Source organism: Cylas formicarius, unplaced genomic scaffold (genome assembly GCF_029955315.1).
Source record: "Cylas formicarius isolate icCylForm1 unplaced genomic scaffold, icCylForm1.1 PGA_scaffold_5__7_contigs__length_24384050, whole genome shotgun sequence".
NCBI lineage: Eukaryota > Metazoa > Arthropoda > Insecta > Coleoptera > Brentidae > Cylas > Cylas formicarius.
In genome coordinates this window covers 10,824,456-10,841,102 of record NW_026844341.1, presented here as the reverse complement: position 1 = coordinate 10,841,102, position 16,647 = coordinate 10,824,456, and the positions used below count along the sequence as shown (strand labels likewise).

General features: G+C 34.2%; 1 protein-coding gene across 3 annotated transcripts in view; it reads left to right on the top strand.

Moving 5' to 3' along the window:
* The window catches only part of LOC132702514 (vesicular acetylcholine transporter-like), a 141,879-nt gene that overhangs the window by 64,565 nt on the left and 60,667 nt on the right, over positions 1–16,647 (top strand). For all 3 annotated transcript variants that reach the window (XR_009618893.1, XM_060671184.1, XM_060671183.1), the window contains one exon: positions 6,676–6,764. The gene's annotated coding sequence lies outside the window, so the exon portion shown is untranslated. The remainder of the gene's footprint in view (positions 1–6,675; positions 6,765–16,647) is intronic.

Genomic DNA, 16,647 nt, shown 5'->3' with positions numbered 1-16,647 from the left:
GAAGAAAGACCTGAGTTGGTGTTTATGCCCCTTATTTAACTCCGCCCCCTTCAAACAATATATAAGCAGGTACAAAGTAAAATGTGGGTCAGTTTCAGTCAAGCTCTAAAGAAGCCAATAGGATGATTGGCGAAACATTAGGAAAATTGTTTGTTTTTTAACAAATGATCTAATTTTGTATCTGTTGAAAGCATTTAGGTGTTTTTTAAACAATAAAAGCTATTAATTTTTGGCTTTAAAGTGCATTTTGTTTTTCTTAACGCTTGGTGAGTATTGTGTAAAAGCATGCGTTTCCGTTAGTGTAGTATTACTATATAACTTTTAAGGAAATAAAATATGAAAAAGGTTCAAAATGCCTGCAACTTGTGTTATGGTTGGTTGTGAAAACCGTTGAAACCGGAATCGAATAAGTTTATTTGAAGTTAAAAAGAACAAAGTGTCATGAAAAATTGAAATCGATGATGGTAACAGCTATTAATACCAAAAATTATAGTACAAATTATAATAATATAACAAACTACTACCGAATACTCATATCTGTTCCAGTGAAAGCTGGAAGTAAAAAACAAAACTATAATTTTTCTTTAAAAAAAGTACCGTATTTTAAAAATTCTATTTTAAATCACAACATTAGTTACAATACCAAGATGCAACGAGAACAATTTCCAAATTTACAGCACATATTTCACATATTTCTTGCACGCATTCTTTTTTAAAGAATATATTCGGCGACCATATAACAAAATCGCAATATTGCAGATTTCATACAAATATTTGAACCTGCACTTGAATAATAGATATGATCCGTTTTCAAACATACTTGTCCCTCATTTTAAAAAGGCATACTCTTCAATTAAAGATACTCGTTAATGTTGGCAATATGATTTGTTTTAAATAAATATGGGCACTTAATTTTCAAGCACTCTCCCATACAAAACTCACAAAATTCTAACCTGTTTGGAGTTGAAGCTACTTTTCACTCATTAAACTAAAATGCCGTTCCTTATAGTAGTATCCACTTTTAAAACAAAGCGGCATTCAAACTACTTATAAGCTTGCAAACTAACCAAAACACCAAATAACTTATAATATCCATATAGTCTAAACTATGCATGGCTATAATAAATTAATCTAAACCATCTAGTAATGATAGCTTTTTTTTCATAAGGTAAACAACACCAACTATTTTAGTTTTTTAATATTACCTCTCACCAATATCTGTATTTTCTTGTTATAATTTCTTTCATCTTCCTCTCCATCTGAAAATAAACAACGCACAAAACAGGACGCTGCGAAAATCGATTTGAACACTTCAAAACTCACCACACAAATTGGATTGCCTAATTGTGTAGTAAGGGAACACAGAACTACCATCAAAGGATTATAAAACTTCAAAATCATTTAAATGGATTTCTTTAATTTTGTCAATAAATTCTAGCGAATGCTAGAATTTATTGACAAAGCTAGGATAAGAAATATTCAGTCTTTATTGATATAGCAATTTTAAGTTTTAAGTTGTTAGATTTGTGACTCTTGGCAAGAGATGTTTCTTTGAGCAGATTGAAGTTGTTTTCAAACTGAAATTTTAAAGCTTGATATGACGAATTCGTTATAAAAAATATTTTTTTTATCTAGATTAATTTCAAAATGCGGAGGTTGAATCAATAGCGAGCGATAATATTTGCTTCAGCATTGCATATAAAGTCTTTGGGTCTCCATCGGCGCATAAAAAGGAAGCGGAAGTAGACCCAGGAGGGTTTCCATGGCCGCTGCAGTATTGAAAATAGAAAAAAATATATACAAAAAAACTAAAAATGTTGCTCCGAGCGAGGACGCTCCGGTTAAACTTAATTAGAGTCTATTCCGCCGACAGAGCCTCTATCAAAAGTTACGTCGTGAGGCTCTGCCCTCAATAAATCCCAGTTAACTGTTCATTAAACTAAGACCCCTGGTAACATTAATCGCGTGAGCAATTTCGGCTTTTCTTACAACAATGCGGCGACATTCTGTACGCCCCCGACTTAAATATGAGTTTGAGAAAATAAGGGGCGAGTCTCATGCGTTACTGAAAAATAAATTTTTTCTAGTCATTTTTAAGATTTCAGTCGAACATTCCAAAAATTAATTCAACTTAACTGTTTAACGTAAACGTTGATTAGTCGCAAAAAGTGTATTCTATGTTTAGAACGTTTCTGTTTAGTAGATAAATAGCTATAGCTAATCACCAAGTACAGAATTTTGGTGTATTTTGGTGACAACTAGTGAACTACAGTCAACACCAGACTTCTGGTTTTAATAAAAATTATAATATAATTATGTTTGTTAAATATTTTGTAACAAAGAGTGAAAATATTGAAATAAATCAAGTGTAGATAACTTGATTGAACCGTTAAACACAATTGTACCAAAAGTCGTGTATCTTTCGTAAAAATGTATTTACTGAGTTTATTCAAAGTTAAATTCCTTCTAAGTATATTCCTAGGAGAGGGAATTTTGGTGGCTATCGTAAATCTCAGAGGTCGGAACTCCTTTCCAATATTGTATAGAGTATTTTGTTAACATTCTCTATATACCTTGATGCAAAAATTTGCTTAAACGACATCCTTTGTGCAGCCAAAATTTTATAATATTTTATATGTTATATATTATTTTATAACATAAAAACACTTAAGTGTGATACAGTTAGAGTTTTCCATACAGCACAAACACATACTTGGCCAGTTCAGAAGTACACTGAGTTCTGTCTAGAAAAGTAATTGTCTTAAGTCTTTAAAATACTGGAAATTATTATTAAGTTTCTGGAACGACCGATTTAAGGGAAAGTGGCTGGGATGTTGGAAGATTTTCGGAAATAAATCTCAATAACTCGACACACAAATGGCTGGACATGTTTTTTCAAACTTGAAGTTGTTAAGTTATCAACGCCGACTAAGCAAATTGATTTAGATGGCTTATATCACAGCTAGAAGGCGTTTTACAACATCAGCATAATTATATTTTATTTAAAAAAAATAAATGCAATGATATCAATTTCAATACATCTAATTAATGATACTCAATAGTTAATTAATACTCATTTTTAAAATGCAAGTAAGCTTTAGAAAAAAAACAGCAAATTAAATGTATTTAAAATGGTGGTTTTTTAAGTGCCAATCGTACTAAGGTTGCAGCTATTTATAATGTATTTTGATGGCCCTGTTTGTATAAAATGCCTTATAAACCTGTAGAAAGAAGTAGCTGATTTATTTTTATGTTTATAAGCAAAATTTTGGAAACTCAACTATTACTGAATCTTTGCAATAGTGTTTTATTGTTTTTCATTATCTAATATATGTTATTGCAATATTTCAATCAAATGGAAATGAGTATTAATTATACAGATCTACATTAATTTTGATGTTAAAAAGCTGTTTGCTTATTTGCATATTTTAGAGAGGCCCATCGCGACACTTTTTTTAAAGCGTTCTACATCCTCAGAATGTTATTTTTTTAATATGCATGTGTTGCATGATAATTAAATGAATTATTTTTTGTGAAATTAAATGTGATTTGGCAACACTGGATAATATTAGATTTCTCTGCAAAGCAACAGAGTTGGCGCAGAAGCGTCAATACAGCGTTATAACCTGCTTAAGCGCAATTTGGTTGTATTGGTCGTCGTGCTACTGTGTGTGCGGCTGTTGTCTTCGTTGTTGCGTGTTTCTAGTGTTCTAGAACGCATAGATATGTATCCAACAACTTGGTATAACTGTAGCTTATTTTGGTGTAAAAATTGGCGTGCTAGGCAAATCCTGGGCTCCTCATACTGTTCCGTTTGCGTTGAAGCATTACGAAACTGGCAAAAAGGTAGGAAGAAATGTTTAAGCTCTGGTGTTCCTATTGTATGGCGGGAGTCTAGGAATCACAGCGATGATTGTTATTTTTGTTCGTGTAATTTCAAGGATTCAAGACAAAAATAAGAAACAAATTGTGTACCCCAATCTTGACTCTGTTATTCGACTAGTTCCTCATGGACCAGATGTACCGATGCCTACCGCGCCAAAATCATATCATAACATCATACCGTCAGAATCAGAGGATTCTAATTCCGACCCAGCCCGAAGTGTTTAACCAGAGTGAATTAAATGCATCAAAATTGTTAGAGTACAGACTTAGTGACAAGCATTTACTGGACCCTGCCGTCACATCAAGCTTTTACTTAGTTTCAAAATTAGGAAATGTGCCGTATATAAAAGAAGAATGGACATTAAGGAAATGGAACGGCGATGGAGCATAATAATGATAGCGGACTAATACTGGATATTAAAATGGGATATGCCTTTAAAAAAAAACACAGCCGGACAATGCTGCTTTCTGGCATTTCACTCAAAAAAATTATAATTGTGTATTATAATTATTATAATAAATAGACATTTATTTCAATATTTCCTATTTTTTGAAAGATTTTTTAAATTATACTGAAAGAGTTGCTGTAATTTTTTGCTAATGAACAGTGGGGCCTTCGGCTGAGTCAATTATATTCTCGAATTGTATTTTATAGATCGCCGTCAAAGAGTGAGCGTTCTTTCTTACACCAGCGTCTCTGTGTCCAACAAGGATCGATTTTGGGTGCGCTCCTTTTCCTCATTTACTTAAATAATTTTGTACATTTTATTAAGTCCATGAAGTATACACTATTTGCAGATGACACCACAGTTATCTGTGGATGTTCGTCTCTAGACGAACTGAACTGTAGAAGTAATGTTGCTGAGGAGCGGACACGATCCAACTGACCTCGTTCACGGCTAATGATTTGCTTTTGAACCGAAATAAAACGCAAAATCTTTTAGTTTCTTCAAATGTGAATAGTTCGTTTTATTTCACTTTAAAAGCCAATATGGGGAGGAGAGCTATCAAGCATCTACTGGCAATAAACTATTTTTGCAGTACTGTTGAATACCTCAATTAAAAAATTTAAACCTGTGTAACCTGACTACAAATTTGTTTCGTAGCTTTAAGTGTTTTATACTTTTATTGAAAAATTGTTTTATTATCCTTATATGTATTTGTTTATTTTGTTTTGACTTGCTACTATAGAATTTGTATCCTGTGTTTAAATAAGTAAACCTAAACCCAACCTAAACCTAAACGTATTTATGAAAATATTCCCAAGGATGGCGACATTATTTTATTTATATTTTTTACTGATAGTATAGATATAAGATTCTTAATATAATTTTATTGAAAAATTGTTTTATTATCCATATATGTATTTGTTTATTTTGTTTTGACTTGCTAGATACACAGTTTGTATCCTATGGTTAAATAAGTAAACCTAAACCTAAACCTAACCTAAACCTATTTATGAAAATGTATTCCCAAATATGGCAACATTATTTTATTTATATTTTTTTACTGATGGTGTAGGTATAAGATCCTTAACCTGCAAAACAAACGAACAGTGCTTATATGACAAAGATGTATGCGCCGCTGGACTTTCTCCACTACAATGCTATTTATTACGTGCGCATCCGTTAAAACAGACCATCAACAAATAAAATTGGCAACTGCGCGGCCGCATGCCGTACCCGATTAACTGCGACAAAAGTGGACCCTCAAACAGTATTGGCATCGTTAGCCCTGTCTGCCCCTTTCGTGTTACACGGGCATGAATGTGCTATGGGGCTTTTTTGCGTTTCATCGGGAATAAAATTGTTCGTGTGTGGTTGATTTAATGATGGCATTTGAAGTGAACCGAACGTAGACTCACGTGCGCGTTGGCCACACTAGTTATCCCACTTGCTTTAATGGCCGAGTGCAAATGAATGGGTTTCCCTTCCCATTTGTTCTAAGCTTAAATAAGATATAATAAATAAAATAAAATTCAATTGTGAGTTGCGAATACACTTATGTTTTGACCTTCTGGAACTCTCCGAGCACGCTGTAAATAGATCCGAAATGTTTTCGGAGCGCGAGCATTGAAGATGCCAAGTGAGATTTTGGCGAAACGTCTGCAGGATTCCAGTCGGATGCAGGATTTGCAGGATTCCAGTCGGATGCAGACGTTTCGCCAAAATCTCACTTGGCATCTTCAATGCTCGCGCTCCGAGTGTTCGAAGTGTTTTTAATTTCCCGCAGATCTACAATCATACTTCAGTCGGATTGGGACAAAAATGTTATCGTTTGCCACAATGCATGCAGGCAAAGTCGACAAAACCTCTAAATATACCGGGTGAAATGATAATTAAAACAAAAATATTCTATTAAAATTGCATCCATTCTATCCAGAAACTGGAACAATGAATTGAAACTAGCCGTTTTATTTCGTAGAAAAGTGGAAAATAATAATTTAAAGACAATCTGACGTTTCGCTTCAACGCGGACGCAACATCCGCAATTCTTTTTTTTTTCTACAGCCTACATTTCTGGAACATTTATACAGAAAATACTGTTTTATAAAAACACTTTAATAGCGTTCTGACAGTGTTTATATAATATGAAATTGTTAGAAATTATATCAATTTTTAAAATAAATTGAAGGTCAGTGCACTGATTCTTTACATTTATTACCGCACATTTTTCAGGAAAATATGGTTAATTTTAAATAAGAACATTTATCAATGTCATTTGCTGGAAACGTCTTCAAATTAAACCACGTAGTGACCCCGAATTTAATATTCCCTTTCATCATTTCAGGATGGAGAGAGTCTCTGCTTTCGCTGCCCAAAAAGCTGCTATCAGGAGCGTCCCTGGTACACTTAAACTCAAATCCTGTCGCAAAAGAAGTAAGTAATGACAATTTCTTAGTGAACGACCAATCGTAGCGATGGAAATGAAATACTTCGCAAAATAAATTGAGCTTTTCCAAATGTACACGAATTTAACCTAAGGAGACCTCGCTTGTCAAGGACCAACACGCGACAGCCTCGCTTAACCCTCGCACCCTTTTTGGGGACGACACGTGACTGTGACGTGTCCGGTTAAGAGTGCGTGATCGAAGAAATTCTCCACGCGGCAGGTCGAATTGTTTGACGCATAATTAGCTAGAAGGTGGTGTTAGTTTGATATCACATTCCAAAATATAAATTTTCATTAGAACGGATACTACAGTGCATTTTAACAGTACTACAAGACAACTCTTAAGACATTTATGTCGAGTAATTGTTGACTTTCTAACATCGTTTGGTTAATGCTAAGCTGAACTAGACAAGTAACAATTTAGCTTAGATAGCTTGGCTACCCCACTCACCCAATTCCAAGGAACCCCGCCTATTTCTATAGCGTTTTTGTTCATGCTACAGATGATATTGCATATTATTGCATCTCAAAAGATGTACGTGAATTATTTCAAACACGTGACTGTATTTAAGATATAAAATTAGTTTACCATTTTTAATTCATGCATTCTTGGCCTAGTATTGCACACAAATTGCAATAGACATTTTAAAACAAAAATGCGATTATAAAATGCAAACTGTGGGTTATTTATGGTTGATTAAAACATGGGAATAGTTTTCCCCTAAACATAAAGAACCTATTGAACTTAGAACAAAGACTACAGCACTGTTTTAGACACACACGCAAAGGCACTGTGCTTTTAATTACATGTGTCCGAGCCTTAAAACAAAATAATACTTAAATGATACTTAAATAATACTAAAAATAATATAATAAAATAATCCAAATAAAGGGTTGAAAGAATTGCTCTGAAAAAAATAAAAAGTGAATTATTTAAGTTATCTTCTATTATAAATTGTTATCAAGACATGTTCATTCCACAGATTTGAATTTATGTTGCATCAATACTATCGACATTTGCCTTAATTTCGTTATTCTGTTTTCCTTGAACTTCAAAACGACTTACCAAAGGTGAAGTATTTTGTAATACCTACTCTTGGATCAAGAATTATGGTCCTTATGGAACAAGGTCAATACACATCACTTTAGTCACGTATGGAGCGCAGCGGGGGGAGCGATCACTGAGTGACATGTGACCTGATCATCAGTGACTAAAATCAATCTAAGACATTCACTATCTAGAAAAATTCCTGATCAAAGTATAAGTATAACTTGAGGGGCCCAACTTTTGAAACATTTATTTTTCCCGTTTTTGCAATTTTTCGAAAGAAAAGTTTTGAAATAGTTTACAAAAAAATATTCAAAACACCAAGGAGGTCCCAAATTAAGGAGTTCAAATAACTGAATACCAGAAAACAGAGTTCAAATTGCAAAAAAATGCATCACCCTGAAAAGCACTCAATAGCCTCGCATATTGAGATTTTGAAGTGAACTAACTGCACCAAATTTTAATTTCAAGATTTCAAAGTTTCAAAAATTCTTTCATATTTTTTTTTTGCAAATCTTCAAAATTTAAGAAAAGTAGCAAAGATATGCTTATTTCTTATGACCAATTAAATTTTAATAACTTTATGGATTTAAATTTATTTGTAAATTTTCCACTAGCATATGACCTTGCGACTGACCCCCCCCCCCTATTTACTCCTCCCCATTGAGGTACGTTGTGTCTTTATAAAAGAGACATGTGCCAATTGCACTGCATGTAATTATCCAAAAGGAAAAACTTGAGTCCCGCCGACAAAAGTGGCCAGAAGCGGGGGTACAGTCCGTAATCGCGTTAGGGTTGCAAGAACGGGACTCAATGGGAACAGGAACGTCAAGTGCAGGTGGTGGCTTTTGTATTTCAAACTCTTGCGAATTAGAAAAGGTACGGGGGAAGGCTGTGAGTGCGGCTAAAGTTGGTGGAGAAGGGAGGGGTGTTTAATAGTTGCATCACAATCGAGTTTTGCTACTGTGGCATTCAATATTAGGCGCTATGCAGGGTGTCTCCAATCAGAAATTACTTCGATGGATATTTAGGAAAAGTTTGTATATCTGTGTCTAGCTCTTAGCATTACGTTTTCAATGTGGTAAACTAAAACTTCACGCTTCACGGAAAGTAGGCAAGAATAGAAGAAAAATATTTTCTTAAAAAATTATACTAAAACCTGCTTAAAATTTAAACTAACCGAAACTAATCAACGATTTCTTATTTTTTTTTTGTTTGTTGTAAGTCCACAGGTAATAATTATAACGTATAGAGTATTCTCTTAAAATCTTTAAGACAAATTTGTCCTAAGTGTTCTATTGTTGAGAGTCATTGTGATTGTCATTTTTCAAAGAAACTTCCACTGTCTATTGTAATATTATTTGCAAATCTTCTTCATTCCTCCTGCGTCGCTTGCTGATTAATTTTGGCCAATTTGATGGTTGTTGTCGAATCTAATTGGCTGACGTTTGGCCAATCATCCTATTGGCATCTTCTACTGTAATTCTATTGGAAGCGGAGCATGAAAAATGACATGAAAATTGCTTCGGAAGACTGATTCCCATATTGGTGAATCGCGGTTCAGTGTTTCACCCACCACGTTAATTAACCAAGCTGACCTCTAAAGAGTAAAAGGTAATGTGGATCGAAGAATCAGCAACCTTACGTATCCACACGTCCAAGTTTATGATAAATTGATAGAGTTCAGAAATAGGAGAGTTCGCGCAATATCATAATCGACCACCATAAACTCAAGTTTTGATACAAATACGTTTCTTATTGATTAGACTCGATTTGTTTGCCACAAAAATGAGTCTCAACACCCATATTACCGTTAAGAGTCTTTCAGATGAACGCGACAATAAGACTGAAAATTAGGGTTACTGAGGGACCAGATAATGTTCCATCTTTCATCAAGCTATGCATTCATGCATTGCTTGAACCACTGTCTTATATTTTTAACTTCTCTCTCTAAAGATAACCAAATAAAAAGGGCAATGTTAAAGATATCACTAACTTTAGGCCGTTTTCTATCTTACCGCGTTCGCAAAGATCTTTGAGACGACTATTTATGGGTACCTCTATAGGAAAGTAAAATACAGTATTACTCCTAAACAACATGAGTTCTTTAGCAGTCGAAGTACTGCCACCAATTTAGCATATCTTACTCAGTATATAGGTCAGGCTCTAGATAATCAAGCTCAAATCGATATACTTTATACAGGCTTGATGATATAACATCCTGTATAACTCTAAACTTTCTCTTGGCGCCCACACTGAAAATGTATGTACCTATCATATATAGCCTACCAAAACAATGGGATTTATTTTCTACAATACCAAATACCAATAGCGATGTTCTCATAACATTATTTAATAGCAATATCAAATCCATCTCGAGTACTCTGCTCTAATTTGATTCCCGATTTAAATCAAAATATATAAAGCAACTGGAAGCATAGGAAAATATTCCTAAAATGTCGAAGAAATTATTAAGGAGTTATTTTTTTATGCAAAATTATAACATCCACAATTAATTGTTCGGAGTTCTTGATGCCTTCCATCTGCCTACACCGTCTACCAATTTCTTAAAAAAAAACTCCCTTATCTAATGCCGTATATATTTTTGATAACCATTGTGATGACATTTATATATTTAACCTCTCGTTTAATGAGCTCTGTAGGCTACTTGTTATATATCTGTATCTCTATTGTTTTTTAATTAATTCTCAAATTTCATTTCATTTGCTTAGTTGAATTGTAATTTGCTTAACATTTGTCAAATTGTCTTACGTATATTATCATTAATATTATTATTACTACTTCCATATTGGTGCAAAACTGATACCTAGATGGATACTATTTTGGAGAGTCAGAAAAGTAAAGTTCAACTTAGGAAAGACCTTGTACAGTGTATCCATTTTTCGTTGTTTTTGCTGGGGTATCAGTTACTATAGAACGACGCGGCTTTCGCTCAACTGGCTTGATTTTCATGAAACAAAAGTTGCTGTTCTCAAAATAATCCTAGCTGACTTCGTTTTTGAGATACAGGGAGAAACAGATAATTTGGTATTTCAAACACACGATACAGGTATTGAGATGATGAAAACGGCCCTTTATAATAATAATAACAATAATAATAATAATAATTTTATTCACGTATTAATATACAATGAAAAGCACATGGTTCAGATGAACAAAATAAGATATTTTGAGCGTCCGTTTTTAAATCTATCCTAAGAAGAAAGTAGCAGCGCTAGCCAGGAAAAATACAAATAAAAAAGAAATAAATAAATATCTGGCACGATCTGTGCAAATAGAGGGACTTACACTTTGCAAATAGTTTACAGTAGACATTACTTAAATATTTAATGATATTAATACTTCACGCAGGTGTGTGGAAAAGATATTATTTAGCAATTTAAGAGACTGTTTTAGATATGTCATATGTAAAGGATTTTTCAAAAATTCCAGAGGTTTCAGAGGTAAATCTTGAATTTAAATTGTGGACGTCGGTGCGAAAGCTGATTTTTTTGAATCTTATAATTTTGTGATAAAGATTACATTTATCTAGGTAACGTCGATTTTCGATTTTTCATATTAAGCTATCGGACTTCCTTCAGTTTATGACGAACATGCCTGCCGCGTTTAATCCCAAAAATGACTCTTAGACAGCATTTCTGGATTTTTTAATCCGTTCTGAGGCAGCAGCTGTCAGACATGCGCCATAGACGACATCACAGTGGTTAAAAGAATATAAAACTATCAAATCACACAGGACCTTTTTTAATGATTGATTTAAAATATTTTTAGAACCATATAAGCATTTTAAGTGAGCAATAGATTTTTTAATACATTGTGTAACGTGACCATTAAATCTTAGCTTACTGTCGAGTACAAGCCCAAGGTTTTTTGCCTCCGTTTTCAGAGGAATGCACACATTCGATATTTTTATTTCAACTAGTTAAGATAATCGATCAACATTCACAGGCCTACCAAAGAACATTGCTATAGATTTTTTTTTGGATTTAGATGGAGTGAATGTTTTAGGGACACCCTGTTAATGATTCCTATATCATTATTTATGATTTGACAGCTTTCCAAAATTTTATCTCCCAAAAATGAGTAATAAAATTGTGTATCACCTGCATACATTTGGGTTTTGCAATGCTGTATAAAACTAGGAAACGCAGACGTATACTCTTTTTGCAAGTAGTTCCCCATAAATTCGACAGCACCCTCATCAAACCCTATGTATTTTAGAATAGTTAGCAAATTATGGTGATTCAAGGTATCAAACGCCTTACAGTAATCCAACATTTGGCTTCGTCAATTGTGAGGAATAAATTATCAGTGGCGTTTAGGAAAGCAGTTGCACAACTGTGCCCCTTCCTGAAGTCAATAGGTCTTTTTACAGAGAATCATATTTTTTGTGAAAGCCGAAATTTTTATTATACCAGCTGAAGTTATGTTTTCTGTTTTAATGGAACACCATTTATATATATTTTTAATTCGATCGTTCTTCTTAATAAAATATTTTTTTGAGCAATAAGTAGCATGAACTACGACAATAATTTCTTCTTCAAGGGAAGCAAGTCAACAAGTGTAAATATTTTTAATTATTTTTGAAAATGTCCCCCAACTAAAACACATTTTTAGAAAACGTATAAAAAGTACATTTGGCCTAACCGAAATATACGTATTATTACTTCCAAACTCCGACGACAGGGTATTCGAAAAGCGTTCTTCCATACGGCCGAAGAATTTCACCGAATAAATATTTATTGCGCCAACGAAACTTTATAACCCCCCGTTCGTATATTTTCCCCATCAAAACATCATACATTGGTACTTCCCAACTTGTATAAATATGGCGTCGCGGCGGCTACGAAACGAAACCACATGCTTAAATGTATTTTTCCCCTGCAGGAGCGGCAAGGAAAACGCTCCTGCAAGGGCGAAAGTGTGAGAAATAATCCCCGGGGTGCAGGTGGTGTGTTTTGGGGTCGGACGAGGCGAGACGCGGTGTCGATGACAAAATGTTTGTTTTGGGATGAGACGAAAGCTCCTTTGTCATGTTTGAATTTGTCTTTTGTTGTCGCTCTCTTGTAGTGGTAATTGTTTCTCCGGTAATTTGAAGGAAATTCTTCTTCTCAGAGAAGCGATGCTTGACTTTTTATAAAACTTCTGGATTCCTCCTGCGTCGGTTTTTGCTGAGTCGAACTAGCTAACACTTCGCCAATCATCCTGGTGGCTTGTTCAGAGCTTGACTGAAACTGGCTCGCATTTTACTCTGCTTTTTTATTGTTTAAGGGGGGCGGAGCCAAATGAGAATCACCCTCTCGGATGACTGATTCCCATATTGGTGACAGGTAGAGACCTGAGTTGCGGTTAAGATTGTTCGGTTGCTTATAGAATTCTACGGACTCTCGAATTATTCGTTGGTAGAAGAATTGATTAGATTAGATGAGTTTTTTTATCTTAGTCTTAAGGCTCTTTCATGCTCTTTGAGCCTAGTTGATATTTTTCGTCCGGTCTTTCCAATATATTCTTTGCCGCTGTAAACTCCTGGCATCTCAAATGAAATGTTGTCTTTGACAGATCGAATATGTTGAGAGATTTTTGGACGAGTGGTGAATCTGGTTTTGACGTCATATTTCTTTAGAACTTTTGATATGTGGTCAGTGACGTTTTGAATATAAGGAAGGACAACAGTGGCAAGTGTGGGATTGCTTTCGGCTTCATTGCTATTGGAAGGTTGTGGTGAAGTGTATTTTGTGATGGAACGCTTAATATCTTTAATATGGAAATTATTAGAGAGAAGAGCGGTGGTAAGGTGTTTTAATTATGGGTTCAATGAGTCGGGCTGAAATATTCTTACGGCTCTGTAAATAAGATAGTTGATAACCGATGATTTTTGGGCCGAATGGTGATGTGACAATGCATTAAGGTATCGGTCTGTGTGCGTAGGTTTTCTGTAAACACAATGACCCTATGTTAGGTCTGATTTTCTATTGATAAGAATATCTAAGAATTGAAGGTTGTTATCAGTTTCTATTTCAATGATAAAACGTATGTCACGGCATATAGAGTTTAAATGTCTAAGAAAATCTACTAGGGATTTCTGACCATGAGTCCAAATAATAAAAGTGTCATCGACGTAGCGTATCCATAATTATGGTTTTAGATGGAAGGTGATAATGGAGAACCATTTACCACTTGTCCTAAAGAAATGTAACGTCAAAACCAGATTTACCACTTCGACATTCCATTTGAGATGCTAGGAGTTTACCGCATTCCATGCATATGCGGCAAAGAATACATTGGAGAGACCGGACGAAAAATATCAAACTAGGCTCAAAAGAAAAAAGAAAGAACCTTAAAACTAAAATTCTTGCATATAATCAATTCTTCTACCAACGAAAAATCCAAATCTATAGAAATCTATAAACAACCAAACAATCTTAACCGCGACTCAGGTGTCTATCTGTCACCAATATGGGAATCAGTCATCCGAGACTGTGTTTATGTCCCTCATTTAGCTCCGCCCCTCTCAAACAATATAAAAGCAGGTACAGAGTAAAATACGACCTCTGAAGAAGCCAACACGATGATTGGCGAAACGTTAGCTAGCTCGACTCAACAAAAATCGACGCAGAAGGAATCCAGAAGTTTTATAAAACGTATTACAGTAGCCTGTGGAAGTTTCTTTGAAAAATTAAGTGATGGTTGAGTTGGAGGTCGTTGGATAAATCCGTATGCGTTTTGCTTCGAGGCACTGATCTGCAATGCAAATATGGCAGGAATTGGAGTTATATGCGGAGCGCACAGGGGACCAAGTCCCTAGTGTGCAGTTGTCCAGAGTAGTATCTAAGTTGATTACGGTGATACGGTTGCAGCGTGACAGTAGCGGAAGTTTGGGGGCGAAAAGTTAGGGAATCGGTATACCGGGTGAACCAATGACGGTCCTAGAAATTAAAAGAAATATGTTAGACAATGCTGAAAAATATTTGAAACTTTCATAAATATCGTCTTGATTATTAAACCCCTTTTCTGCTAAATTTTCATATATCAACCACAGAGTGGTAATGTTTTAAAGCTTAGACCGATTCAAATTGTTTGTTTCGCTTTTTTATTGCTAACAGGAAATAACTCGTACTTTAAAGGGAATGAAATTAATAAAAACGCCATCAATCGTGCTCCCAATGTGGAATTGCGATTACTTACTTTGCCACCAGAGGGCGGTTTATGATATAATCCAAAAATAAAAATTCTTTTATTAAAGTAAAATATGAATAAACGCACATGAAGTTAAAATAATTTGAATTTTGGAAGCATTTTCACTTTTGCGAGACGTTATCAATATTATTCGACCAATATGTTCGATGATTTGTGGTCACTTAAAAAGAGTGGGACTTCTACTAGGTCAGCAGTCAGGGTATTCGAAACACCTCTGTTTTTTGTGTAAGTGAGGCAATAGAAACAACATTGCAGCATTGAAGCAACATTAGGTTAACAAGAACTGGGTTAATTTAATTCCCGGATAAAAAAATATTGTTCGCGATAGTCTTTTTCTCTTAACACAGCTGCATATTCCACTAGGACAGATGAAACAGTACATTTAAGCTTTAAATAAAGATGGAACATGTTTTAAATACCTACAGGGAAATGGGATGCAATATGAGCATAAAACTATACTTTTTACAATTACATTTCTACTACTTTGACGAAAATCTTGGCGCGGTAAGTGAGGAGCAAGGTGAGAGTTTCCACTAATATATAAAAGAAATGGAACACATATATCAAGGTGGATGGAACGTTGCAATGATGGCTGATTACTGCTGGTCATTAAAAAAAAGGACTATTATTTGAGACGCTGTTATTTAATTTAGATTTTTCTTCTTGAAGCAATAAAAATAATGTTTAAATCAGTCGAGATTTTCATTAATTAATTCTTTTAATGTGGATAAAAAACCTTACGTGATATCAGATAATTTAGAAGGCCTAAATTATACGAAATTAAATGTGAGGTCGAAATCAACTCTCAAAATTTTAAAAATTGCTGGCCTGTGTAATTATGTGAAATTGGTAGTGATAGAGTTCATGGGAAATACAGTAGTTAGCTATACTCGTAATTTTATTGCATAAGAAATTACTTTGAACTGCTTTTTAATAAATATTATTGTTCACTTCCATGTACCGGGTGACACAAGAAAGTCGGAACACTCTTATAACTTTAAAACGGATGAAGATAGCGATTTAAAATTTGGATGGGTTAATATACGCTGAATGTCCAATTTTTTGATAATATATAGTCAATAGTTGCAGTTAAGATTTGAATGGAAACGACAGTAACTTTCCAATTTTAAATAGCACAACCTATATTTTTTTGCATTTTTGGATTGAGGAGACTGTTCTACGTGAAATACGACGATTTTTCTCTCTCTTTTTTTGTTTTTTTTTATTTTTATTAAATTTTTAAAAATTGTGTCTAGGAGGCTGTGACCATCATAAACACTATTTACCGGGTCACCTGATCATGGGACAAATTGTAAATGAAATTTTTCTTTACTTGACTAATGGCAAATAGCATTTAATGTAATGAACTATTAATTTTCTGGATTATCTAGTTTTCTCAAATAGCACCCTAGTGGGAACAAAAACTTTTTTGCAACATTTTAACACTAAAATTTTCAAAATCCATTAAAAAATAAGCTCACAGGAAGGAAAAAACCAGTTAAGTAAATGCATTTTTATAAAAAGAAAATATTACTTGGGTGGCTATGCTTTGCTTTGTCGAGAGTTTCTTCTGCATTTTTAATCTTACCGACTTGACTATTCGT